Source organism: Suricata suricatta, chromosome 7 (assembly GCF_006229205.1).
Source record: "Suricata suricatta isolate VVHF042 chromosome 7, meerkat_22Aug2017_6uvM2_HiC, whole genome shotgun sequence".
Lineage (NCBI taxonomy): Eukaryota > Metazoa > Chordata > Mammalia > Carnivora > Herpestidae > Suricata > Suricata suricatta.
This window is the reverse complement of record NC_043706.1, coordinates 119,068,933-119,095,876: the sequence shown is the minus strand read 5'-3', so window position 1 is coordinate 119,095,876 and position 26,944 is coordinate 119,068,933. Positions and strand designations below refer to the sequence as shown.

Genomic DNA, 26,944 nt, shown 5'->3' with positions numbered 1-26,944 from the left:
GTTAATGTAAGCAAAGTCTAGACTGTAGGCTTAATAACCTCAAACTCAAGCATAGTAAAAATGTGACTGAGGTTTTCATAAATTTAACATTTGTTCGCATCTGCATAACATTAAAATGTGGTTGCTCAAGGGGTTTCAGAGAACTTTGGAAAGATCATCAAGGGAGATACAATTTTCCTCAATAGATCTCTATTTTAGTTGAAGCTGTTTTGTTTCAGACAAAAAATGCCTAACGCAACCATAATGTATCTGAGTATAGAGGAAGAGGGTATGGTCCAATTCTAAAACATGAAAGAAATCTTTCCCACTTCTGTTTGGTGGGAATACATCAAGGAGCAAGACAACCATAAACACCTTTTGGTCTCCTTTAACTTATAAACAAGTGATGATCCCACTGTTGCAACCTATCCTATTTGTGTGTGGAAGTCACATGTCAGAAATGTTTGCAAGTGTTTTTCTATCTCAGATACAAAACCGGTTTCTTATAGCACTGACCTAAACTTGAGAATAGAGAAACTGGACCTTATGATTCTTTGTCCCTCCTCCAGGACTAGCTAGATAGCAGATCTTTGATACATACTGATTATTTGCTGACTATGGGAAAGGAATAGTGCTGTACACAGTTTGGGAGGAAATGACCAGAGAACAAAAACAGCATTGGTTCTGAAGTACATTTAAAGGACAGAATGTTCAGGCAAAGGGTGAAAGTACATTAGGTTGATTTTTAGTTCATAAGTTTTCTTGCTCTGAAATATGTAAATATGTGTTTCTTGTTAATACAGGAAAGACACAAAGTTTTGAATGTAGCAGGAACATAATCCTGAAAAAAATTTTTGATTGTTCCCAGGCTTTAAGTTGAGAATTTTCCAGGATGAAGTCACTTTTGTGCTGTGGTCTGCAGCTGTATAAAATCTGAAGCACAGCCTTGGACCGAACTCATTAACTTTTTTTCCCCCAAAAGATCCTTTAGGGGACATAATGAGACTTTGTTTTTTTACTAAAGATAGAGAAATACACAATGAACTAGAGCTGTAAAAATCTTTGGTAAGGAGAACAGTTTTTATTGTGACTTGCTCTTCTCAGGCATTTCTGCAACCAAACCAGCAAAAAGAATAAGATGCAGAATGAGGACACTGTGGCCCAACACTGGTCTCTTCTAGTTCTGAAAGAATAAGATTTACAAGGCTCTAGCCCTAACTACCAGACTAATGGTCCTCAGTCCTTCCATGAAAGTCAAAGCCTTTCTTCCATTTGTTGTGGTACCTTCCCTGCTCCTGGCCAAGCAAATTGTGTGTGTGTGTGTGTGTGTGTGTGTGTGTGTGTGTGTGTTCCTTACCTCTTCCACTTAAATGAGAAATGAGTGATTCTCAACCTGGGGTGATTTTGCCCCTAATCGCCCCCCCCCAATATTTGGCAATGTCTGGAGACATGTTTGATTGTCACAACCGGGTATGCTACTGGCATCTAGTGGGTAGAGGCCGGATATGATGCTAAACGTTCTACGATGTGCTAGACAGCTTCTACAACAAAGTTACATGGCCTAAATGGTCCATATTTCTAAGGTTGAGGAATCCTGAGCTAAGGGATTAGATATGGAGGCCTACTTGGCCATACAACAGTATATGGAGAAGCTTTAGCTAACAAACAGTTAGAAGCCACAGGTTATTGATGGTGATATAACAGCAGGACAGTGAGGTGGGTAGACATGTGGGCTACCTGAGCTTATGATCCAAACTCTGCCACTCAGCAGTGAGGTGTTACTGGCAGGGTACTTAACTTCTCTGAATCTCCTCCCAATCCTGAAAACATCACTACAAAGGTAAAAAACAAATAAATAATTCTATTGTTGAGTAAACATTAAGCCAGAATGTGATATTTCAGTTAAAAAGATTGCAAAGACAGAAAGAAAACTCACTGTCATGTAATAAAAAGATCCAACTCATTTAATTAGGTGGATTTTGCAATTTGGAATCAGGCCAGTAGGCCCTTCTCTTCCCAGGACAGAAGGAGATTAGGTGTTATCTTCCCTGATGATTACATTTCAGAGAGATGGCCCAGAGGTTTGTAGCCTACTAAGAAGATTTACATTATGTTTGGAAAGGTCAAAGAAAGAAATTCTAAGAGAAAAGGGAAAGGAGGAAGAGTCTCTTCCTTTGTTTTCAACAGAGGGAATTACACTTCTTAAATTTATTTGCTCTTATACATGTTGTCTATAAAAAGAAGATGGTAATAATAATGGTATTTATTTCTTAGGGCTAATGTAGGGATTATATGGGTTAGAACAGAGAACTACACATGTCAAAGAACTACAGAGAATCTTTAGGAGCCAACAACCAGGAGCCCTGGCAACCAGCCAGCAAGAGGACAGAGGCTTCAGTCCTACAACCACAAGGATATGAATTTGCCAACAGTCATATCTGCTTGGATAAAGGACCTTGACCTACAGGAAGAAATGCAGCCTAGCCAATCCTTTACTTCAATTTGTGAAACCCTGAGCAGAGGAGACCTAGTTCAGGTGAGCCTGGACTTCTCATCTACCGAGGCTGTAAGGGTAGTAACTAATTGTTGGTCGAAGACACCAATTTGCATAACTTGTTATGAACAATACGAGAGTAGTATAGGCCTCAAGAAAAAGTAACATTTTAATCTGTTGTCACCAACTTAAGTGTCAGAGGAAAGACCTGACCTAGAAGATCACCTGTGTCACAAGTTATATGTAAGCAACACCTAAAGTTTGTTTTGGAGGAAGAAAAACTATGAAAAAATGCACTAAACAAACGGACCAGGTGTGAGACTTTGGGCAAGCCCCTTCAGCTTGGTTTCCCTTCTGTAAAGTTTGTTGTAAGTTGAACCAGATGGTAACTAGGCTGCTCTGTTTACTGTTCTTCTGATTCTCTCTGAATTCCAAACAGTGAGTACAGAAGAAACAGGGGTGGCTTTGTAATAGAGACCATCGTGTGGCTGAGCAAACTGAACTGAACATTCTAGCTCCCTTCTAACAGGTGTGTTCTGGGTGTTCCTGACAGTACAGATGGGGATTCATTGTAGGCAAGCCTCCAAACATGTAGTGGGTTTGGCTCAACAATATCTTATTTATAGACACCTCTTTTCCTTAGAAGTTTAAATCACTTGAAATACATGTAATTATCTTTGATTCATTTTTAAAGAATAAAGAAGGGCTTTACCTGAGGGTTCTGGAAAGCTACTGACAGGCCCAAGAACACACTCAGGTGCTACCCAACTCCAAGCGGACAGGAGACTCATATGAAGGTCTTTGGTTTTGGTGGGGCTCTGACTCTCCCCAGGAGTGGGTTAAAATGAGGATAGCCTGATCTCCACCCAGCTCTCCCAAACATTCTGACTGGGAGGTGCTGGGATGGGTCCCAGGAATTTGTATTTGTAGGGAGCACCTACAATGATTCTGAAAGCAGGTGGTCTGTGGACTCAACTGTGAACCACTCAAGGAAGTATCACAAAGAGTAAATTGGAGGTTACTTAGAGTATCAGAGAGCAGAATCCAACTCCCTGTAACTGAAAAAATTTCAATGAAGAAATGGAGGAATGGGCAGATAGAAGGGAAATAATGGTGTTGTTAAAGGACTCAGAGACTTGCAACAGTGGGAATCCATCACCACCTACAGGTGGGCTGAAAGAGCAAGGGGAGTGTCACTAAATCCCACTGAGCAATGGGAACTGACGAAGAGGGCCCCTAGGAGAGGCTGTGGTCAAAGAGGAATGTAGCAAATTGCTAGAAACTTCATGGAAGCAAGGAGGGCGCAGGGAGGGAGGAAGTGAAATCCAACTGGAAGCCAGCAGCAGGAATCCTGAATGTGTTCTCTCAGGCCCGGAACAGAGGAGAGAGGCAGTAAATGGCTAGTGGTGGCAGAGGAAGCAGTGAAAAACAATCAACGTGTTCTAAATCTCAAGAACAAGATCAGGGACATGAAGAATGTCTGAACAATTACAGGAGTGACTAGACCAAAATGAAGCAGTCACTACCACTAAGAGAATCATTTATAGGAGATGACCCAGGCCAAGTGCCTGGAACTCAGCAGGGGGTGTGGAGTAAGAGAGGACAGTGAGGAGGAGGAAAGAAGATGGGATGACTGGGCTCTGCTGGTCGTGCACCTGAAAAGTACTCTGTTGCAGCCAAGACTGAAAACAGCAATAATTACATTTGAATGTCCTGGAGCTGCCTTCCAGGGACATTAGCATCAGCTTGCAGACTACTGTCCAATGTCTTCCTTTGCTAAGAGCATTGCCAAAGCTCACTGCTGCCCTCTGGGTAAAAGAAGTCAATGTAACCCTTAGAGTGCTCATAAACTGCTTTGTCATTATGATTAATGAATAAGGGATTGTCTATTTTCCTCACTAGATTATGACCACTATTGAACAAACTAAAAATCTGTGTGTGTAATTGGACTATGTATTTCAGCTCATAGTACAGCTCAGATATACTGAGAAAAAAGAATATCTTTTACCTAAATTGGCACTCCTCCCAAGTCCCCACCCATTGATAAGTAAGTGGGAGAAAAGCTAACTGGTCAATCAGATTTAAAACTCTAGTAATTTGAAGAGTTCCGTCTCAAGTTGCTATTGGATAAAGCTGCCCAGTGGCTCTGTTAGCCTGGTTGAGATGGTAGAGTCTAGGTGTAATCTTGGAAGAGAGCATGCCTTACTGGTTCCCTGATGTGGTGGTGGGGTATGCACAGACCCTGGTCTCAGGAGGGTTCATGAGTCCTACTGGCAGGAATCTGCACATCTCCAGGGGGGCAGCCTCTGTCCAGGCAATCCTGTTGCCCCCAGGGCCGAAATCTACAGCTGGAGAACTCTTGCTCTAGCAAGCTTTTTCAAGAACAAGTCCTTCTTTCCTTCTTTTTATTTTATTTTATTTTATTTAAGTTTATTTTTTTATTTTGAGAGAGAGAGAGAGAACACATCCAAGCATAAGCAGGGGAGGGTCAGAGAGAGAAGGAGAGAAAGAATCTCAAGCAGGCTCCATGCTGTCATCACAGAGCCTGATGTGGGGCTTGAACCCACAAAATGTGAGACTGTGTAACCTGAACCAAATTGAGAGCTGGACACTTAACTAACAAAGCCACCCAGGCCCCTCTCAGGAACATTTCCTACTCTCTGGCCTGGCTTCTCTTCAACTCTGAAGAGCTGCAGACCCTAGGTTTCTGCTATTTTTCCTTGAGCTTCTTGGCCTGGTTATCTACCCACAGCCTTTGCTGGACAGTCACCTTGCTTTGCCACAGCAGGCCTGTGGCAGGTCCTCTGGCTCTAAACTCAGCATCCTGTAGGGAAAGAGAAACAAGGAAGATTCCAGATTTCCAGCTAGACCTTTCCTGTCTACTCATGACTTACCACCCTCTCAAGTACCTAGATGACCACGACGTGTTGGCATGGGCCTCCTGTCCTGTAAACTTCTCCTTCAGATCCAAATGAGCAGGTGGGGCCATCCTTTCCTTGAATGATATCGTCAGTTTACCTAAAACGTATATAGTCAATTCTCATTATTTGCTGCTTTTATATTTGTGAATTCGCCTAATCACTAAAATTTGTTTTAACCCCCAAATCAGCATCTTAAACATTCATGGCTGTTTGCAGAGTGGTGAGACATTTGAGCTGCCTATTTTGCATGTTCTCAGTGGAGGTCAAATAAGGTGACACTCTGTCTTCTTATTTGGGGACTCACACTGTCAGCAAGTATTCCTTACATGATCTGTTTGGTGCTCAACTTTTCGTATTTTTGTGCTTTAGGTTGGTGACTTTGCTACTGAAAATGGTCCTCCCTTGAGTATAGTACTGATGTGTTGTCGATCGTTCCTGAAAGTGAGAAGGCTGTGAAGTGCCTTATGGAGAAATTATATGTGACATGAACTGAATGTTTGTGTCCTCCAAAAGCTATATGTTGAAGCCCTACTCTCCAGGGTGCTGTATTTGAAGATGGGATATCCTAGAAGGTGATCGAGGTCAAATGAGGTCTTACAGGTGGGCTCCGATTAATGTTATAAAAAGAGATGGGAGCTCTTTCTTGTGCACTACACTTGGACAAAAGGCTAAGTGAGGGCGAAGTGTCCATCTAAAACTACAAAGAAAGCTTCTGCCAGAAACCTACCATAACCTTGGTCTTAGACTTTCCTGCTTCCAATATTGTGGGAAATTAAATTTCTGGTGTTTAAGCTACTCAGTCTGTGTTATTTTGTTATAGCAGCCTAAGTAGACTAAGACAATGATGTGTTAAATTAGCTTCCTTCAGGCATGTTTTAGAGAACTGTTGTCTGTGAGTTCAGTGTTAATGAGTCAATGGTGCCCACAAAATGAAGTGTTTTTAAACAAATAGATATGCAAATATAAAACATGGTTATATATTGATTATTTAGTGAATTAAAAAATTCTGCTCTGTGATAGATGCTGTCAAGAGAATGAGAAGATAAGCCACAAAGTGGGAGAAAAATTTGCAGTGGACATAACTGATAAAGGACTGTTGTCCAAAATATACCAAAAACTCAAAACTCAACAAGAGAATGAACAACCTGATTTAAAAATGGACAAAAGACCAGAACATCTCAGCAAAGAAGATACATGGAAGGCAAATAAGCATATGGAAAGATACACCACATGATATGTCATTAAGGAAATGCAAACCAAAACAACAATGAAGTACTCCCACATGCCTATTAGAATGGCTCAAATATAGAACAGTGATATCACCAAATGTTGCTGAAGATGTGGAACAATAGGAACTCTCATTCCCTGCTGGTGAAAATGCAAAATGGTGCAGGCACTGTGGAAGACAGTTGGCAGTTTCTCATAGAGCTAAAGGTATTCGTACCATATGATCTAGTGGTTACCCTCCTTAGTATTTACTCAAATGAGCTGAAAACTTACATCCACACAAAACCCTGCACATCGGATGTTTCTAGCAGCTTTATTCCTAATTACCAAAACTTGGAAGCAGCCAAGATTTCCTTCAGTAGAACAGATAAATAAACTGTGTATTCATGAGTCTGCCCCAGCTGCTGTAACAGAATACCCCCGACTGGATGACTTACATGGAGATTTTTTTCACAGTTCCGGAGACTAGAAATCCAAGACCAAAGTGCTGGAAAATTTGTTTACCAGTGAGAGATTTCTTCTTGGTTTGCAGATGACCATCTTCTCGTTTTGTCTTCACATGGCCCTTCTTCTGTGTGAGTGTGTCTCTTCTTCTTATAAGGACAGCGGTCCTATTGATTAGGGCCTCTCCTTTATGACCTCATGACCTTGTTTAGCCTTACTTACCTTTGTCAAGGCCTTGTCTCCAAATGCGATCACTGGAGATTAGAGTTTCAAAATACGAATTTTACAGGGGGAACATAATTCAGTCCATTACACTGAGGCATATCTAGACAATATAATAGCATTCAGCATTAAAAATATATGTGCTATTAAGCCAAGAAAAGATATGGTGGAGGGGGAACTGAAATATATATTATTAAGGGAAAGAAGCCAATCTGAAAAGTCTACATGCTGTATAATTCCAACTATATGAGATTCTGGAAAAGGCAGAACTAGGAAGGCAGTGAAAGATTAGTGGTTGCCAGGGGGTGGGGGGGAAGGGAGGGATGAAGAGGTGGTGCACAGGAGATTTTTAGGCAATGAAACTCTTCTGTATGATCCTGTAATGGTGGATATGTGTCATTGTTTGTCAAAACCCATGGAATGTACAACACCAGGCAGGACTGAACTCTAATATAAACTATGGACCTTGGATGATTCTGGTCTGTCACTGTAGCTTCAACAATTGTAACAAGTGCACCACTTTGGTGGGAATGGTCATAGTTTAGGAGACTATGAGTATGTGGAGCCAGGAGGAGACGGGAGCACTCTGTACTTTCTGCTTTCTGCTCAATTTCACCGTACATCTAAAACTGCTCTAAAAATAATCTATTTGAAAGGAAAAAAGATGTGTCCAGAAACCTAACCATGCATGTCCTCAGAGAGCAGTGGTCCAGTGTTTGCTAATTCAGTGTTTGTGGTGATTTTACAGAACAGAAGTACAATGAGTGAGGAGAGTTGACTGGACGCAGCCCCACTCCAGGCCTGAAGCCAGGAGGGGAATGGGACACTCATCTGGCTATCACTCTCCCACACCTTCCTTCCTCCTTTCCTTCTTCCCACTTCTCTGGGGTCAGAGACAGACCCCTTTCCCACCACACAAACTGGCCTTCACTAACCAACTTCCGGTTTTTATAGTACTTTATGTAAAACCCTGGAATCTAGTTGGCCAGGCAGTCTCATTACTAGGCTATCAGGTGAAGACATGAGGACAATCCTTTCTCAAAGACGCCAGGCAAATCTGTAAAGCTAACATTACACTGCAAACCCCTATCGTAGAAGGCTAGAAGTTGATTATTATCTTAGCGCTCTCTGAATTCCTTCCCTACTGAACTCCCTAATCTCTTGCCCCTCCCCGCTGCCTTCCTCATCTCTTGATATTCCAGGTCAATAAGAAAAAAACCGACCTACTGGCAAGGCAAAAAGAGCGAAGTTCATTAATCATTTTTTATGCTTGTTTATTATTGAGACAGAGAGAAACAGAGCATGAGTGGGGAAGGGGCAGAGAGAGAGAGGAAGACACAGAATCTGAAGCAGGCTCCAGGCTCTGAGCTGTCAGCACAGGGGCCAATGCGGGGCTTGAACTCACAAACTGTGAGGTCATGACCTGAGCTGAAGTCCGACACTTAACCGAGTGAGGCACCTAGGTGCCCCAGTTCATGAGTCATTTGTAACAAGTTGTCCCCATTTTCTCTGAAAGCTTCGTAGCACAGAGCTCTGCACCTTGAACGTGATGGGTGTTTGGTGACAGATGGCACCTGAGTCAGATGCTGTCAAGTAAGAACTACCATACTGTTGCTCCACCTTCAGACTGCAGGCGTTGATTTATATCTTTTCTCTTCCTTCTTCCTTCTTTGATTGACACACCTGCATGATCCTATAACCAATATCCCCTTAAGGATAAAAACCCCCAAATGCACAGTCATCTTGGCAACACCTTTTCTGTTTTAATTCTCGGGCACTGCCTCCTTCCGTGAGCTACCAGCTCTCAAGGAGAGCTTTCAGGGTTTTTTTTTTTTAATGTTTTTAAATTTATTTTTGAGAGAGAGAGACAGCATGAGCAGGGGAGGGTCAGAGAGAGAGGGAGACACAGTATCTGAAGACAGGCTCCAGACTCTGAGCTAGATATCAGCACAGAGCCTAATGTGGGGCTCGAACCCACAACCATGAGATCATGACCTGAGCTGAAGCTGAATGCTCAACCGACTGAGCCACCCAGGTGCCCCAGAGAGCTTTCATTTTTAAGGTTTTCATCAAATATCTTCAGTATACTTCCTTTCATAATGTAGGTGGCATTCAGTAGGAGTCCCTGACAACTTGAAAGGAGAGTGCACTTTATGACTTAAATTAAGAAATCGGCACACTAGGGGCACCTGAGGGACTCAGTCAGTTAGGCATCCAACTTCGGCTCAGGTCATGATTTCATGGTTCATGGGTTCAAGCCCGCAATCAGGACTTCTGCTGTCAGCACAGAGCCCACTTCATATCCTCTGTCCCTTCTTGTCTCTGTCCCTTCCCCAGCTCACGTGCGTGCATGCACTCTTTCATGCTTTCTCTCAAAAATAAACATTAAAAAAAAAAGAAAGAAATCAGCACACTAGACCAACACAGCCATAGAAAGTAACTCTGTTGAATGCCTACTGATAAGCGTAAGGGAAGGTAGAAAAAAGAAATGTCAATGAGAAAAAGGCATTAATCAGCATGGACACAGAGAAAAAGGAGACTCTCAAAGGCGTGTGTCCCCCAAAAATGTCCTCTATCCGTGACTATGTGTTTGGTCTGTCTGGCGGCTGTATCTCTAAGATGGAGGTGGATAAAACAGACCGCAGGACCCAATGCTTTTGTGATCCCATTACCTTGTTGTTGTCCATGCTCGCCAAGCAGTTTGGTGCTTGTCAGAAAGGACAGAGAGGACTACTCAGGCCACCATGAATATCAAATTCTAAATTAGCATTCTAGCTTTATACATCATGTGTTGGGGCCCAGCAGGCCAAAAAACCTCCTGAAGAGCGACCTTTGATGGCCAGGCCTCCGGGGCACAGGAGAATCTATATAAGCGACCTTGGATGCTCTGCCTCCAGGGCACAGGAGAAAAAATTTGGGATTTTTCTCATTGTTTTGCAAAAGCAATGAAGGCATATACCTTTAAGTTTTGAATCAACTTGGGTCAGTTAGTGGCACCTGCTTTCCCTTACTTTATTTCTGTTCCCAGCTCATTGCCTGCTGTTGGGGCAAACACAATCCTCTGTCTACATTTAATCCCTTGAATGATAAGCGTCTTGCCCAGACATAACTGCTAAAGGACCTTGAAGAAAAGAAGATTCTTTGAGAGAAAGACTCCCTCATTCCTGTTTTTTTACTTCTGTTCTCACTGCTGTTCTTTCTTTTGTGATAAAAAAATGATCCTTCCCAGAGCATGTTTTTACTCTCTCAAGGACCATAAGCTTTGTAATCATTAAAGAGAAATAAAAATGTGTAAACGCCTATGGCATAAAAGACACTGACTTTCTTAGTTAAGTGTGGCTTTACCACCATTCACGTTGTCTATCTTCTTTCTTTCCTATAGATCGCCAACACCAACCACCTACTCAGGGACCGTTTGGCTGGGGGTACGTGGGCTGGCTCCCCTGTCCTCCGGAATCATGTCTTTCAGAGTTTGTTTAAATGAGCCAGCATCTCAAGTCTGGCCAGCCGTGGGACACTTACAACGTCATTTCTGCCCCTCAAGATTGTGAACCAGATTTGGGGAAGTGGTGAGTTCTCCAAGGTAAGAGCTGATTTGTGGGGTCTGTCTGGTGGCCAGTCTCGACATCACTCTCTAGAGATTCTCTGCCCTGGGTGGCTAGGTCAGTTGAACCTCCGACTTCTGCTCAGGTCATGACCATAAGTTTTGTGAGTTCAGCCCTGCATTGGGCTCTGTGCTGACAGCTCAGAGCTTGGAGCCTGCTTCAGATTCTGTGTCTTCCTTTCTCTTTGCTCCTTCCCTGCTTACACTCTGTCTGTCTCTCTCTCAAAAATAAAATAAAAACATTTAAAAAATAGTTATCTGTTCTAAAGATTCTCTACCCTTCTTAAGCCTGTTTGGGCTAAGCAACAATTCTTGGGCAATGCACAAGAATGATACTTCCTTCGCTAGATGATTATATTCCTTCTCACTGCTGGTTGGAAATACCCTGGAGGCCTTGTTATCCCACAGTACTGGGCACTTCTGCTTCTGGTGAGACAAAGCTCTGAAGAGTAGTGTTTGTAAAACATTGAGTAAATTCATTAAAAATTTACCAATACTTTTACAACTTCAGGCAAAAAGTTTCTGGGAAGTTTGGTTTAAGAGGAACTTCCACCCCGTTGCCGCCCCTCCCACCCTGTTTCCCCCGTCTCCATCACACTGGGGGCTGAAGGCACGCTGGTGATGTGAGATTTCTAAGTTTCGTCGATATTGGTGGTACCAAACAGCAGTGGCATTAACCAAATTTTTTGTGAGACAGAGACAGCGTGAGCAGGGGGAGGACCAGAGAGAGAGAGACACACACAGAATCCGAAGCAGGCTCCAGGCTCTGGGCTGTCAGCACAGAGCCCGACTTGAACCCACCAACCGTGAGATCATGACCTGAGCCAAAGTCAGATGCTTAACCAACTGAGCCACCCAGACGCCCCTATAAATGAGTTTAAAATATGCCTGAGATCTTGGTTGACTGCCTTGGCCATATTCTAGCAACTTCTCCTCATTTCTGGACAGGTACCGGTGCCTTGTCTAGGTTCTTCTTTACCCCGGCACCATGACAACCCTCATGCACAGCCTAACTGTTTTCATTTCTGGAAAACAGTGCATGATAGCACCATACCAGCAAAAGTTAACCACACATATCTTAAACAGGATTTGGTTTGGAATGCGATGCTGACCCTATAATCCTGTGGCTTCTTCGTTTATTATGACTCAAGTCTCCCTCCTCCTCCTCCTTCATGTTTATCTATTAGAGAGAGAGAGAGAGAGAGAGAGAGAGAGAGAGAGAGAGGGAGGGAGGGAGAATCTGGAGCAGATTCAGGCTCTGAGTTGTCAGCACAGAGCCCAATACAGGGCTCAAACTCCTGAAGTGTGAGATCATGACCTGAGCCAAAGTCGGGCATTTAACCAACTGAGCCACTCAGGCGCCCCTCAAGTCAGCCTTATTCTTAATGTTACGGCTCTGGTTGTGACATTCAACCATCCTCCCCAGAGATTGTAGCTGGTCTGTTTCTTGTTTTATGCTAGAGGTCAGGACATTATTACTTGGATTTCCTTCTATAATCTAGATGACAATCCAATCTCATGAAAATTGTGAAAATCATTGGCAAAAGCTACATTGTATCTACCTGTCAACTTGCTGTAAGCTCCTTCAACTGGCTGTAAGATCCAATACATTTATAAACAAAAAGTAGCACTTCCAAGAACATTATGTGACAATTCCTAGGTAGGAAATTTGACATGACCTGGAGCCATTTTAATAATGAATGTTTGATGTATTCAAACACATATTTATATGGGTCAATATTAGCATTTGGTTAATTTAGAAGTTTTGCCATATCAGTCTCTTTGTCACTTAAGTGGAGAGTTGGCAAACAGCAACTTCTTTTAGTTCTAGACTGGCTACTTGTTCTTTTTGTTCTTGTTGCCAGAACTCTTGTTTTAGATTTCAAGGAGGTCTGAAAGATCTACTAGTTATCAGTGCTTCCAAAGATGGGGGTTAGGGTGGGGTTCCCTTCCCTCCTCCATCTACTCCTCATCACCCATCCAGCACTAGATGCCTTCTTACGGTCAGGGTGATGTTAGAGGACACTTATTTGAAGGGACAGGTGATATCAATGCATATCTTATTTTTAAGAAAATGTTTAACATCACTGGAGAAAAAGTAGCTGACAGCAACATTTTTAAGTTCACAACTGCTGGCACCAGCAATACTATTCATATTTAGTCTGATAATTTTCCTAGGCAAGGAGACTCTTACATAAGGTACCTAATGTCCTGTGCAGAGAGGAGAAACTTTTCTTGCTTTATGAAGTGAGCATACTTACTTAATCCTATTTTACTTAGCTATAAAAGTTATTTCTTCAGTCTTCATGGGAATGTATGTTTGTGAGAAATGGTATATATTTAATTAGCTTATAAAATGATACAAATTCTATCATTTCAAAGCTAGGATTTCATATCAGATGACTTCTAAAGAATAAGTAATTTTATGCTTGATGTATTTCAAAAATTATACTGTATTTTAGGCAATACAAAGAATTTTTAGAAGAGGTAAATATTTTCAGAACAGGCAAGAATTTTATTCAATATACAGTCCTGACAGATGAAACCACTTACATGTTTTCCTAGCTGAAGACTTACCCAACAGTATAAGTAGGCAAAAGAGTGCAAGATACTTTTTTTTTGACAGATAGATTTTAAAATTTATTTCTGACCTTTGGTTCAGTTCAGCAACTTGATTAACATCTTTTGACCACCATTTCTAGGAGCAAACTAAATTCTGTTGCAATGAGAAAAAATGAACGTGGGTTTCAGATTAAACTTTATATCTTTGAGTTTTCAGACCAAATGTGTGGGTCTAAGAATGAACAGGTCATTTGCCTGCCTCTCTATAACCAGTCTGAGGAAGACCATGTGAGAGGGAATTGGAAATGATTAAATGGACTCAGTTTTGATCGGTGAGTCAGAGGTCTCAGAAGTCAAGTTCAGATCCCCAGCTGAAAGCCATAGGCTGGCATAGAAGCCTCTTAGGCCAGATCTCTGTATTGTTCATCTGCCTATTTGATGGGCACGCTGCCCACCCTTGACTCAGCCTCAGGCGGGGAGACTAGTATTTCTCATATGACACAATGCCAATCCAAAATCTGAAACACCAGGAAAAAAATTAATTCATCCCAGCTTGTTTGGTTTGGGGAATCATTATTGAATATTTAGGATTAGGCATGATAGGGTATTTGAATGATCACATTTAATGGAGCAAAGGAGTAGATATAGTCTATCTTAGTCTAATACTTGATCTGTATATAAGTGACAGTTTAAATAAACAAGATGTTCTGTGATTTCTGCCATACTCATAGGTTTATAACATCCAGCAAGACGTAATTCATGTGAATCCAACCTTGGAATTTCACATACAATCACTTTAAAAAAGTGGCTTAGGGGCACCTAGGTGACTCAGTTGTTTAAGCGGCCGACTTCAGTTCAGGGCATGATCTCATGGTTCATGGGTGCGATCCCCGCGTCAAGCACTGTGCTGACAGCTCAGAGCCTGGAGCCTGCTTTGGATTCTGTGTCTCCCTCTCTATCTTCCCCTCCCCCACTTGTGCTCTCTCTCTCTCTCTCTCTCTCTCTCTCTCTCTTTCTCTCTCTCTCTCTCAAAAATAAACATTTAAAAAAATTTTTTAAAAGTGGTTTATGGAGAAGATGTTTAAGGAGCAGAGGTAGGTAGCTTCTGGGTTTCACAAAGAATGGACAGAAGCAAACCAGAAAGACTGCTGGTGAGGCAGAGCCTAGGACATCTTCCACTGCTTGCATGTGTCTGCAGCAACACAGAGCATGAACCAACTTCCATTTGGAGAAGCGGGCCCTGGCTACTGCCTTTGGCAGGGAATCTGCCAGGCAGATTCTGCCTAGCCTGCTCCTTGGGATTGATTTGCTGAGCAAAAGGTTTAGGCTCAGGAGAGATGACCCTTGAAACGCAATAAAGTCTGAGATACCTGAACTTCCTTACAAAGCCACTCCACTCTCTCCGGTAGGAACACTCAGTAACACTCAGTGTGTACCCCTTGTTGTAGAGTATAAGATTGCAGACACGGGACACTTAAAGTACTATTTGGCTCCCAAGATCGAGGATGAAGAAGCCTTCCTAAAGTCCAAGGAAATAAAATTAAGCTCTTTGAGAATTGCTTCTGAGATGCCAGCATGTACTGAAGTCTCTTCTGTCACCAAATTTGTACCTCTCAGTACATATGTAGATATTTTATGTAAATAACCTATTTTTTCCTCCATTCTTTGCAATTTGTTTAAAGAATAAAGTCCAAAGTCAAATCTGGTCTTGTTAACCTAGGAACCTCTCTGCCTTAACCTAGAAGCACACATTTTCATAACAAAAGAGTTTTGACTATAAATGCAGTTTTAATTTTGTTCAATTTAAATAAAAGTTATTTGAATTTCAAAAAAAATAAAATAACCCAGGGCTGTCTTTCAAAGTAGGAAACTGTCCGGGCACCATCTCGGACAGTTTTGGAGGTCCTTCTGTTCTCCATTCTGGCTTCTGGTGCTGGTGGCAGCCCTGCATTCGCGCTGCAGGCTGTGGAGGAACTGCCAGGCGCGTAACTAGTTCAGACTGGGTCTGAATTCCCCCAGGAAGTACAGCACCGAGTGTGTGTGTGTGTGTGTGTGTGTTAGGGGAGGGGTGAGGAGGAAGCGGTTATTACCCATCGGTATGCCTGAAAGACCTAGTTCCTGGAAAAAATAAAAAAAAGGAATAAGGTAGCTTATTGTTTGGAACTTGGAGAGAGAAATTCTCACTTTGTAGTAAAGCATTAGACTATAAATTATGGGTGGAAAACATGTTTTCCTGCAACCCTAGAGTGGTAGAGGTATTTAATGCAGAGAAGAACACAGAAGGCTGCGTTTTTTCTTATTGTTGACTGAATTTCTGTATTGTAAATATGTATGTGATGTTGGAAAATAAGCATTAGAAGAGTAAGAGGAAGTGCGGGGGGGCTTGCTTTGGGGCAGAATGGTGGGAGGCAGGAAAATGAAGCACCCATCTTCTCCCCCCTCTCTACCTCCATCACCACACACACGCATGCAAATATACGCACAAACATCATCATTGTCAAAGTCTCCCCTACACCACTATCAACACATTGGCTCATAGGACTCCAAAATTACATGAACATGTCCTTCGAGCTTACCACTTAAGAGTCCTCATGATTATTCCTGGTTGTTTAATTTCATTGATGTTACTATGTTTTTTATGCATTTTCAATTGCATTAATTTTTGCTCTTTATGATTTCCTTCCTTATAATTATTTTGGATTCAATTTACTCTTCATTTTCTAGTTTATAAGGTAAAAATTTAGAGAATTGAACTTGAGAATTTTCTTATTTTCTAACCCCAGGCTTTATTGAGATATTATTGATATATAACATTGCAAATTTAAGGCGTATGATGTGATGATTAGATACATCCATATATTGAAATTTTTTTTTATTTTCTAATGTAAGCAAATAAAACTAACTACAACTTTTCTTTTAGAGACCACTTTGTCTTTACCTCACAAATTTTGATACACAATCTAGTCTATGCACAGTACTGAAGAACTATAAAAATGACCATGCAAACTGAAATTCTGCGAAGTGATCTTAATAATCAATGGAAAAATTACAATTCTGTGGCCTTTAAGATTTTTTTTTTCATGGCATTAGAAACTCTGCTATAAGTGTGTAGGAAAATGAAAAAAATTGTGAAACTGATAATTATTTAGTACACTGTAATTTAAACTTTTAGAAGCAGTAAAGTGTTTATAGTAAAACACTTTGAGGATTAAAGTGTTCTCCTTTATTAAAAAATTTAGAACATGGATACAGAGTTTCAATTTGGGAAATGAAAAAGTTCTGGAGATGGATGGTGGTGATGGTTGCACAACAATGAGAACATACCTAATGCCACTGAACTGTCCACTTAAAAGTGCAAAATGATATATTTTATATTATTTATGTATTACCACAATTGAAAAAAGAAAACAAATCAAAAGAGTGTGAACAGTGCTTGCTGCCTTGTCATTGTATAATTTATGATAAAAAGTGATCGCTTTTTCTATGCCTCTGTGAATTGTCATACTCAGAACTTTCTAATTTTGATTCAGCTTCCAATATTTGATCTTTTGCACATTCAATGGTATGAAATATCCAAGAGTCCTTTAATGTAACATTTTTTGCCAGTATCCTTTTCTCTGGGGCATTTTCATCTTTTTCATTCTAAGTACATTCCTCATTTATGTCACTTTCACTACATTCCTCAGACTATAAATCTAGAATCTCTCAAAAAGCAGCAACACTAAGATTTCCACATTAGCTATTTCCTCTCTCATGCCATTTATATTTGATTCAAATTATGCTTCCAGCATGATCATGTTTTGTTTGTTTGATGTACTTTCATCTCTATTGACCAGTTCCTTCTTTGGGTCATCCATTTTGGTAAAATGTCGTGTGATTTATCAGTGGGAGACCAAGAAGGAAAAAGCATTATTATATGGGTGTGAACTGAGTAATAGAGGCACAGCAACAAATCACCAAAGAATTTTGGAAGAAGTGATGTGATTGGCAACTGATAATGATGACTATCTGTTATTTGCATAGTGATTCATGGACTGATGATCTAACAATGAAGTTTTTTGAAGTACTTAATATAATATAATAATTACTTATAATAATAACTTAAGTTAATATACTATGATAACTGAAATGTGGTAACTGAAATCCAAACCACATTGATGGGGGACGGGTATTATTTATGAGGTAACTGAAATCCGGGCATATTAGAACCTGTGCAAAGCAAGGATTACCTGTACTGTGTTCTTTCTTTGTGATGTCTTTTGACCATGAGTTATTCAAAAGTCTGTTTTATTTCCAAATATTTGGAGATTTTCCAGATATCATTTTATATTGCTTTTTATTTTAATTCCATTTGCAGAGGACACAGTCTGTATAATTTAAAGCCTTTTAAATGTATTGAGATTTGTTTTATGGCCTGGCATGTGGTCTATAATGTTCCTTGTGCACTTGAAAAAATATAGGAATTCTGTTGTTATTCAATGTAACATACTGTTAGGTCAAGTTGGATTATGGTATTGTTAAGGTTTCTAGAACGTTAAAGTTTTCTATTGACTTTATCTATCAACTACTGAGAGAGAAGTATTGAAATCTTCAACTGTCATTGTAGATTTGAATGTTTCAATTCTCAGTCCATCAGTTATTCTTTCATATTTGTAAAAGTATGTATTTTTATGATTGTTAATGTCCACTTGGTGATGGACCCTATTATTGTTATAAAATGACCCTCTTGACCCCTGATAATATTTTTTTCTGAAGTCTATTTGTCTGACATGAATATAGTTACTCTAGTTTTACTGTGATTAGTGTTGATGTAGTATAATTTGTTTGATCCTTTTACTTTTAATCTATCCTTGTCTTTATATATAAGGGTATTTCCTATAGTAGCTTGAAGTGGGTCTTGCTTTTCTTCCAGTACGGCAATCTCTCCCTTTCAACTGGATTGCATATAAATCTAAAATGTAGAATCCAAATGCAAAATAGAGACTCTATATTTAGTGAAGACCTTCATTGCATTTATATTTTCCTTTATGTATATGAACATATTTAAATCATTGTTTTAAAATTCTTATATGCTAATTTCATTATCTGTGAGAACTCTTTCTAGTAAATGATTTTCCTCCTTGTGTAAGGTTTTGTTGTTTTATTTTGCATATATAATGACTTTTCATTGAACGCTACAGGTTATGAATGTTGTGCTGCTGAGTGTTTAGATTTTGTTGTCTTCCTTTAAAGAATGTTGACTACTCTTTTTTAAATTGTTTAATGTTTATTTATTTTTGAGAGAGAGACACACACCCAGAGTGTGAGCAGAGGAGGAGCAGAGAGAAGGAGATACAGAATCTGAAGCATGCCCCAGTCTCTGAGCTGTCAGCACAGAGCCCAATGCGGGGCTCAAACTCGTGAACTGTGAGATCATGACCTGAGCCGGAGTTGGACACTTAACTGACTGAGCCACTCAGGTGCCCCAGAATGTTGAGTATTATTTAGTAGAAAATTAAGTTACTTGTCATCAACTTGATGTCAAGGACTTATTTTTTGAGTTTTGTTAGAAAGGATATAAAATAGTTTTTAATCTAGAGATAATTTAGCCTTACTCCTAAGACATGACCACTCTGTGGTCTCTACTGAAGGCACTGGGTATCCAGTGAGGCCTCTTCACCCCAGCTGGTAAGAACTCAACTTTCTCCCAGATCTGGATTAGCTCAGGAAATGGTTCAGCTTATAGCATTCAGGTGGTTGTTCTAATAGCGGTCAAACCTACCCTGCATAGACTGGTATTCAGATAAGGGGTGTTGGTATTCAGGCTTAAGGGCATCCTTGAAGCTCTTGTTTAACCTCTTCCTCTCTGGAGCTTTGACAGATAGCTCAGTCTTCCTAATCTCCTACATCTGTCACCCCTATTCAGAGAGACTACTGCTTAAATTCTCCCTTCCCATGGTTAGGAAATTGCTTCCATGCAAAAATCTGCAATAATCAGAGGGTCACGTGTTTGGTTCATTTCTCTCAGTGGCATCTAATATTTATAGGATAAAGTTCTAGCTTCTTTACATAGTGACATCTTAAGTAGATTTATTTTTTCTTCTCAGTATTTCAGACTTTTTCTTCAGTAACCATTGCATTATGAAGACCTAGCCCCAGGGAAGAAGAGAACATAAACAGCTGGTATAAAAAAATAAATCAATAAAAATAAATAAAAACTTGGCTCAGCATTGAGTTTAGATCCTAGACTTGATTAGAAGACAGTAGCCTTAGAAATAAGGCTTTCAAGAGACAGTTTTCTGAGAAATCCCACAGTTTGATTTCTACTTGTCAAGAGACTAAACTTAGAGGGTTTACTACAAAGTAGGTCGTAGATCTGAGGAAAATGTGGGATAGGAGGAAGTTCCTTCCTCACAGTAGAAGAAAAGCCCTAATGAGGTTGAGTCAAGGGATAACGGGGAGAAGGTCAGGAAAGAGAAGAATCCTCTGGCTTCTGCATCAGGGTCAGAATTTGGGGTGATAGTGGGGATAAGGGAATGCAGACAGTTGTGAGGGAACAAGAGAATGTTCTAGAACCCTGTTTTCCTAGGGATAGCTAGAGAGACTGCAGACCTTCCAGAGAAGCAGGTAGTGGGACTGATGTGCTACCTGCATAACTGGATGACTGAGGGAGGGGCTGAGGAGAGTGGACCTCATACAGCCTCACTGAGCTCTGCCCATTTGGGCAAAGTCAGAGAGCAGTACCCAGGTTCCAAGGTAGTGGAGTGTGAGGTCAATGGAGGTGTTGGCTGCTGAAGTGTGATAATGGCCAGGTCAGACACCAATACCTTCATAGATCTTGGCACCCTGTGACCAGGACAGTCACTTTGCACAGCAGCAAAAGCCACCAGTAAAGAGGCTTATGTCTGGAGAGGACGCAGGTGAGTCTGCAGTGCATAGGGGACAGGAGAGTCATCTTTCCTAATAGAGAACAACATATGACCCCTGTCCCTCCCCCTGAAAGTTAGAAAAGAGTAAGTAAAGAGGCATGTGGAGAAGAATCTCTAAGGACCCAGGTACTTACTCTTAAAAGAGTTTTGTTTGACTTGGACAGTGACTGAGATAAAAAATGTGAATTTGGATGAAAAAATCTTGCACTGAGATGAGAAATGTAGAAAAAGACTCCTCCTCCAGCCTTTTAGGTTTGTGTCTGTGCTTGCAAATTCAACTGACAAAAGACACCAACAGAAGAAAAGTATGCAAATTTTACATGGCATAGGAGCCTTTACAGAAGACAAATGAAGACCCAGAGAAACAATTAGGCCCAGGAACTTACAAACCATAAGTATCTGAGAAAAACTAATGGAAAATAAGGGTTATTTTACTTATGTTTATTTGTACAGACTCATCTTGACATGTGCTCCCCATCTCCAGGCATGAGGATATTCTCCTCATATTGGTACAGGAAGGGTAACTTTTTTGCTGTTGCCATCTTGAAATAATAATTTTTTAACAAGAGTACAGCATTTTCATTTTGCAATTGATTCCCTAAATTACATATCTGGTCCTGGTTGAGGGATGCCAGATGGAAAGAAAGGGCACAGAGAGAGGAGATGAGAAGAGGCACAAGAAGAGTTATTCCACCTTCATGGCCCTGAGGTCAAGCTCTAAGCCAGTGGGATGGCCAGGATGATTGCTGACGTGGCAGAGAAACTTGAGTGGCCACTCACTGGTGTTTCATGTATCTCATACTTACAGGTGGGCTTCTGAGCCATCTGAGCTATGGGACTCTCTCACCTTCTTCATTCAGTCCTGGGTTTACAGCCTCTTTTTCTGTGGTGGCACTTCAGTAACACCTTCTGGGCTGTGTCACTGATGGCTTAGGCTTCCTTCCTTTGAAGGACACCCCAAGAGTTGGATGTCCTTTGGTAATGTCATTATCAGTGGATTTAGTGACACTCAAAGAGGTAACCAGACACAAAGATTATAAAGACTGTAAAGTACATCAAGAAACAGTAGCAGGAGAGAGGCTGGAGATCATATAATAAATTATTAAGTTGGGCATCTTTTTTTTTTTGAATAATCAGTGGTTACAGACTGCTGAGAAAATAGTCACAATCATTACTATCATATCTGAGACCCTGTAAAATACCCTCCTGGTTGACACACTATGGTTAGGAGTGTGCCTCAATCCCTTTTGCATGATTTGAAACAAAAGATGACAATCTGATTTATCTAATGCATTTCCTCAGTGAATTCATCATTAGCACTGTCATCTTCCTTTCCAGATAAGAGTTCTTCACGTACAACTAGTCAAGCTTTTATGTCTTTACATGTATTTCCCCCCCCTCAGTACAGACTGGACTGAAAACTGATTGAATGCTGCATTCTTCATCTATAACTAGAGTACAACTAGAAAATGACAAGCACTGCGTGAAGGAAAGTCCTCTCTTTGTCATTTTTATGAACATCTTTATAAGCCTTTAATATATTTGGCTCTGTGCTAGACTTAAAGCAAATCTGAAGATAATCCTTGTCCTCAGGGAAGTAATATTATATCTAGAACACACAGGAGAACACACACAAATACTTCCTCACTGCTGAAGGGCAACTGTCAACTACAGGTATAGAATCCCCAGGAGTGGTGTTACAGAAATCTATTATGCTACAAACATAATACACTGAAGATCAAATGAGCTTGTAGTTTGAATTTGAAGGAGCAGGACAGGGACTGCAATTTTGCTAATCCTCAAATTAAGTAAGAAGACCTTTTCTGAGTGACGTGAGTGAGAACACAGCTCTGATGGTGGAAGGTAACTCCTATTGTTTATGTACTCCTTTATGCTATGTCCTTGTGAACAGTCTCCGATTTAGTCTTCACTAAACAAATCACAGAGACTGGACTGGTATCTGTTTAATGATAAAGAATACAAATTTAAATCCTGTGCTCTCAAATAGAAATGTCAGTTGGGCTATTTTATTCTTTATTTTATTTTAGAGAAGGAGAGCATGAGTGGGGGAGAGAGGCAGAGGGAAAGAGAGAGAAAGAATCTTAAGCAGGTGCCTTGCCCATTGCAGAGCCAGACATAGGGCTTGATCTCAGGACCCTAGGATCACAACCTGAGCCAAAGTCAAGAGTCTGAATCTCAATGGACTGAGCCACTCAGGAGCCGCTGGGCTCTTTTAGTCCTATAGAAATCATTAAGTAAATGTCACCAGGATTAATGATGTCTTCTTTTATCAGCCTTCTTCAGTCACCACCACCCCACTCCCCACTCACCCCTCTCCCACACCAATAGGATGGTCTTTTAGCTTTGGCTTAAATGGTACAGTAAAAACTCACCATTTCCTGGAATAGCCTATTCAACTTTTGAAATAAATATTTTAAGAAAGTTATTCCATATTTTGAATTAAATATCTGTCTCTTTTTAATTCCTATATACTTTTCAACTTCTGGAGAGCACTTTATCTCCTTTATCTCTCTTTCTTTTTAATGTGTGTTTATTTTGAGAGAGAGGAAGAAGGAGACAGAGAATCCCAAGTAGGCTCTGTGCTGTCAGTGCACAGCATGACATGAGGCTCCATCTCACAAACTATGAAATCATGATCTGAGCCGAAGTCAAGAGTCAGATGCTTAACCAACTGAGTTACCTAGGTGCCCCTCTGCTTTATATCTCTAGCCCTGAGCACTGGCCTGACAAAACCAATGTTTGTGGAACAGTGGAAAGCTGGAAAGGGTCTGGGTTATGAATAAGCTGGGAAGTTGGGATGCTATACTAGTCACAGAAATGATGCTTAGAACAAGAGATGCGATTCTGAGGGAGGCTGAAGAGTTTGGGTTTGGTAATATTGGTAATCTCAGTTATAAATCACAAGCTAGAAAAATCCAGGAGGCAATCAGGAGTTGAGAAGAAAGGGATAAAAACTAAGGAACAGATTAAATCATGAATGACAAGTATAGAATGATTAAAGAGAAAAAGAATTTTAGTACAACTGCAGTCATGTTAATAGGTTATAAATAAATTAACAAGATTATGGCATTATATTAATGAGATAAAGGATATATAATAAGCTAAAGGATAGTATTTTGCTAGGAAATCATAAAATGTAAAATCTGTATGTATGACAGCTGTGGAAGTAAAATAAGAGAGAAAGAGGGGGAGAAAGAGTAGGTGTTACCAGCAACTGGCCTGAACTTGAGACCTGGCTGCAAGATGGACATTAGCAGGTTATGAGATGATGGGAGTTACATCCTCATATTTCACAGATGATAATAATTTGCTGAGAGAGAGAGAGAGACAGAGAGAGAGAGAGAGAGAGAGAGCGCACGAGCGAGCTAGTAAGTTGGGACTTTGACTCGCACCTGCTTCCCTGAGATGTCATGCTACTTTCCTGGTACATGACACAGAACTCCCTGGAAAGATATCAGTTGATAGGATTTAGGAAACATCTACTGATTTGCAATAAGCCTTGCCCAGTGCCTGACCTGGTGTGAACAACTGGAAGACTGGATGGATGGATAGTATCCATACTTCTAAGGATGGCTTTTAAGATTGTCAAGAATGAAAATATGGATCTAATGATCATTTCCCATCTCTCAGATAGCTCTTTGGGCTAAGCCATAAGATCTTTAGTAGGATCTCCTGGGGGAGAGGGGCTCCACATAAAATCTCCAAGATGACGCAAGCCTGTAGAGCATGGCTTTGCATCTTTTCGTGTAAATGAGGCTGCCACTCAAGTTGGGGAGAAGTGTTTTTCTCATTTTATTGAATCTCAGATCCTGGAAACACAGGCTGAGCATTCCCTGCACACAAATACTGCAGGTTCTTAGAGGTTTTGTCTCAGTTTGTCACCTTTACTTCTACGGAGCATTGATGAGGGATAAATCAGAGGCACATTAGTGGTGGTAGTGTCTCTGGAAGGTGACTTCACAAAGTTGCAAAATGTACACATTACTTCTAAAATATGCAAGGAACACAACTTCAATTTCAAAATCCTATACACTGGCTTTTCAAAATGATTTGAACTTTCGCAAGAGTCCCCACTCCTTGGTAGTAGATTCCAGGAAAAATTGTGAAAGTCTTTGAAAATGGTAAAAAAGATAAGTGTTCCATTTAGTAAACTCTTCAGGGTTACATCTGCCTTTCATTGACCTTGATCTCTTTTATAACTCTGGTAAATTGTAGAGCACTGATGGCAATGCTTATGTTTCTTGCACGTTGTGTCTGGTGGAGATATTGCCCTCTAGATATTGAGGTCATTTCATTTGGTATTCATATTCATCTGTCTTCCTGATGGCCTGTACTTGTATGTGTGAATTCTCCTTTAAATCAGCTATAAAATCTTACCAGTTTCCTCATAACTTGAGTTAATAAAATCTTTAACATGGGAGAGTTGTGGTTTTATCCTGTAAAAATAATCTTTTAACATAAGGGAAAACTGACTTTTAAGCTTGACATTTTATGACATTGCTATTTCTTCTTGTTTAGGCTGTTTTAGGAAGCTGCTCAGTCTTTTTTTTAATATCATGTTCCACCTATTGCTCCTTGTCATCTTGATGGTACATCATCTTGATATGAGGGGGACAAGGCACATATGACTTGTGGTGGTGGAGGAGAGACAAGATCTGAGGGCCACATGGTGCCCCTGTGGCCATTTGGCTATCATCCTGGCATCTCTCACAGGAGACTATGGACTCAGGCATATACTATGTCTTCATCCTTACTACAGGTCTCTGTGTCCCTCTACATGGCACACGGAAACTTTTAGTTGCAGTATATGTTTGGGTAGTCTATGAGAAACCTGGAGTGCTGTCCTTTACCAGTGCTGTGCTGTGGTTCCTTCTCCATGCTGACATGACTATATCCCAGACCTAGAATGATCTCAGTCTTTCCTATACTCATATGGATATTTCTGCCATTAAAGTGTTGATGTTGACTTCTAAGTCTGAACCTTCTGCCTTTTTTCTGTCTCTCTTTTCCTTCCCATCATTCACCAAGACCAAATGAACAGGCATTCTACTTCCTCATGCTGTCTTATGGACCCTTCCCCACATTGTGCCCTCTGAAGTGTTACCCTCCCCCTTTTTCCCTGGAGGGTCATTATATGCATGACATGTGGAGAAAAGGAATGAAAAACCTATTGATGTAATAGCTTCAAAACATCATTACTCTTGTAGAGGATGTTGGGGTTCTCAAAAGTAGAAATCATCACTGAAAAACAGAGCCAGAAGAAGAGAGAAATTGTGGAAACCAGAAAATAGGTGAGAACGTTGCTTGAACACGAAAGCTAAAGCACTCTCTGGGACACCACCTGTGAGCTTGAATCATGCAACATCTTTATAAATACATTGGCATGAGAGGCAGTCATTCTGAACCACCCTCAAAAAAGTATTACTTTTATTTTGGGACTTTATGCTTCTATAAACCCATAGTGGCCCCAAGGGATAATTGCATTAAAAATATCTGCTTTCAAACCACATGCTTAATAATAGGTTTAGGAAATTTGCCAAGAGTAAACACTAGCTCACTCTTCTGTGTAACTCAGTTTCTACCTTCTCTACAACACCAAAAAAATGTAAAATCATTTTGATACATATGGGTTCTCAAAAGGCAAATTTTATTTTCAAGAAGTATGAATTTTCATGAATTTTTGACCACTTAGATGGAGTATGAACCTACATGCAATGTGTTGAGAAGGCTCTGCGATGTATGGAGGGTATCTTTTACTTTTCCTCTCAAGTGAGCTGGACATTGTGCCTATGGGACAGGAGTTTCTGGCTGTGGCTAGAAGCTATGACAATACATCCTCAGACAATTCTGTCCACATGTGCAGGCTAAACAGCTCCTTATAGACTTAGACAGCAAAAAAAAAAAAAGGCTGTGACAATGGAAATATATAATTGAGACAGTAGATGATTATTCAGTGTAGCATAATCAGTATTAACCTAGGTATAATTTCCCATGAATTATATGACCTTATAAAATAAACTTTTACACACATACACATACACACTTAGTCATCCTGGAAATAAGTGCTTGGCTCTCTCTTCATGTAGAATATACATGTTGGACTCATTTTCAGAGGAAGTCAGTGGCTAATGGTTCATACATTTTTAAAATGGTTTTTACCATTAATGGTAGAGACACAAAGGTTCTAGTTCCTCAGTAGTTCCTATTGTACCAAAAAGCTCAGTCTTGGTCCTATAAAATATATACAAGTTTATCTTTATTGATAATATCCACATCTGTTCATACATATCACGTGTGTGCAGATCTCTCCATAGAAAAACATTAATTCAGAAATCTGTCATCTCTAACATTTGTGAGAATCCATTCTCTGAGCCAAAGGTGGGAAGGAGGGAGAACTGTGATCTAGGAGAATGTATTCTAGTTGGACATTGGCTTATTCTCCTGGAATTTGAGTCAATGCATATTAAAAAAATTTTTTTAATGTTTACTTACTTTTGAGAGAGAGAGAGACAGAGTACGAGCAAGGGAAGGGCAAAGAGAGAAAGAAATGGAGACACAGAAT

At 40.4% G+C, this 26,944-nt stretch overlaps 1 long non-coding RNA gene across 1 annotated transcript; it reads left to right on the top strand.

Annotated features, from left to right (window-relative positions):
- The first annotated feature begins 2,320 nt into the window (after positions 1 to 2,320).
- On the top strand, positions 2,321 to 19,654 carry LOC115296756. The gene is made up of 5 exons (XR_003911037.1): positions 2,321 to 2,515; positions 6,415 to 6,828; positions 7,078 to 7,196; positions 10,670 to 10,870; positions 19,540 to 19,654. It is a non-coding gene; the product is annotated as an uncharacterized LOC115296756 (long non-coding RNA).
- The last annotated feature ends 7,290 nt before the right edge of the window (positions 19,655 to 26,944 follow it).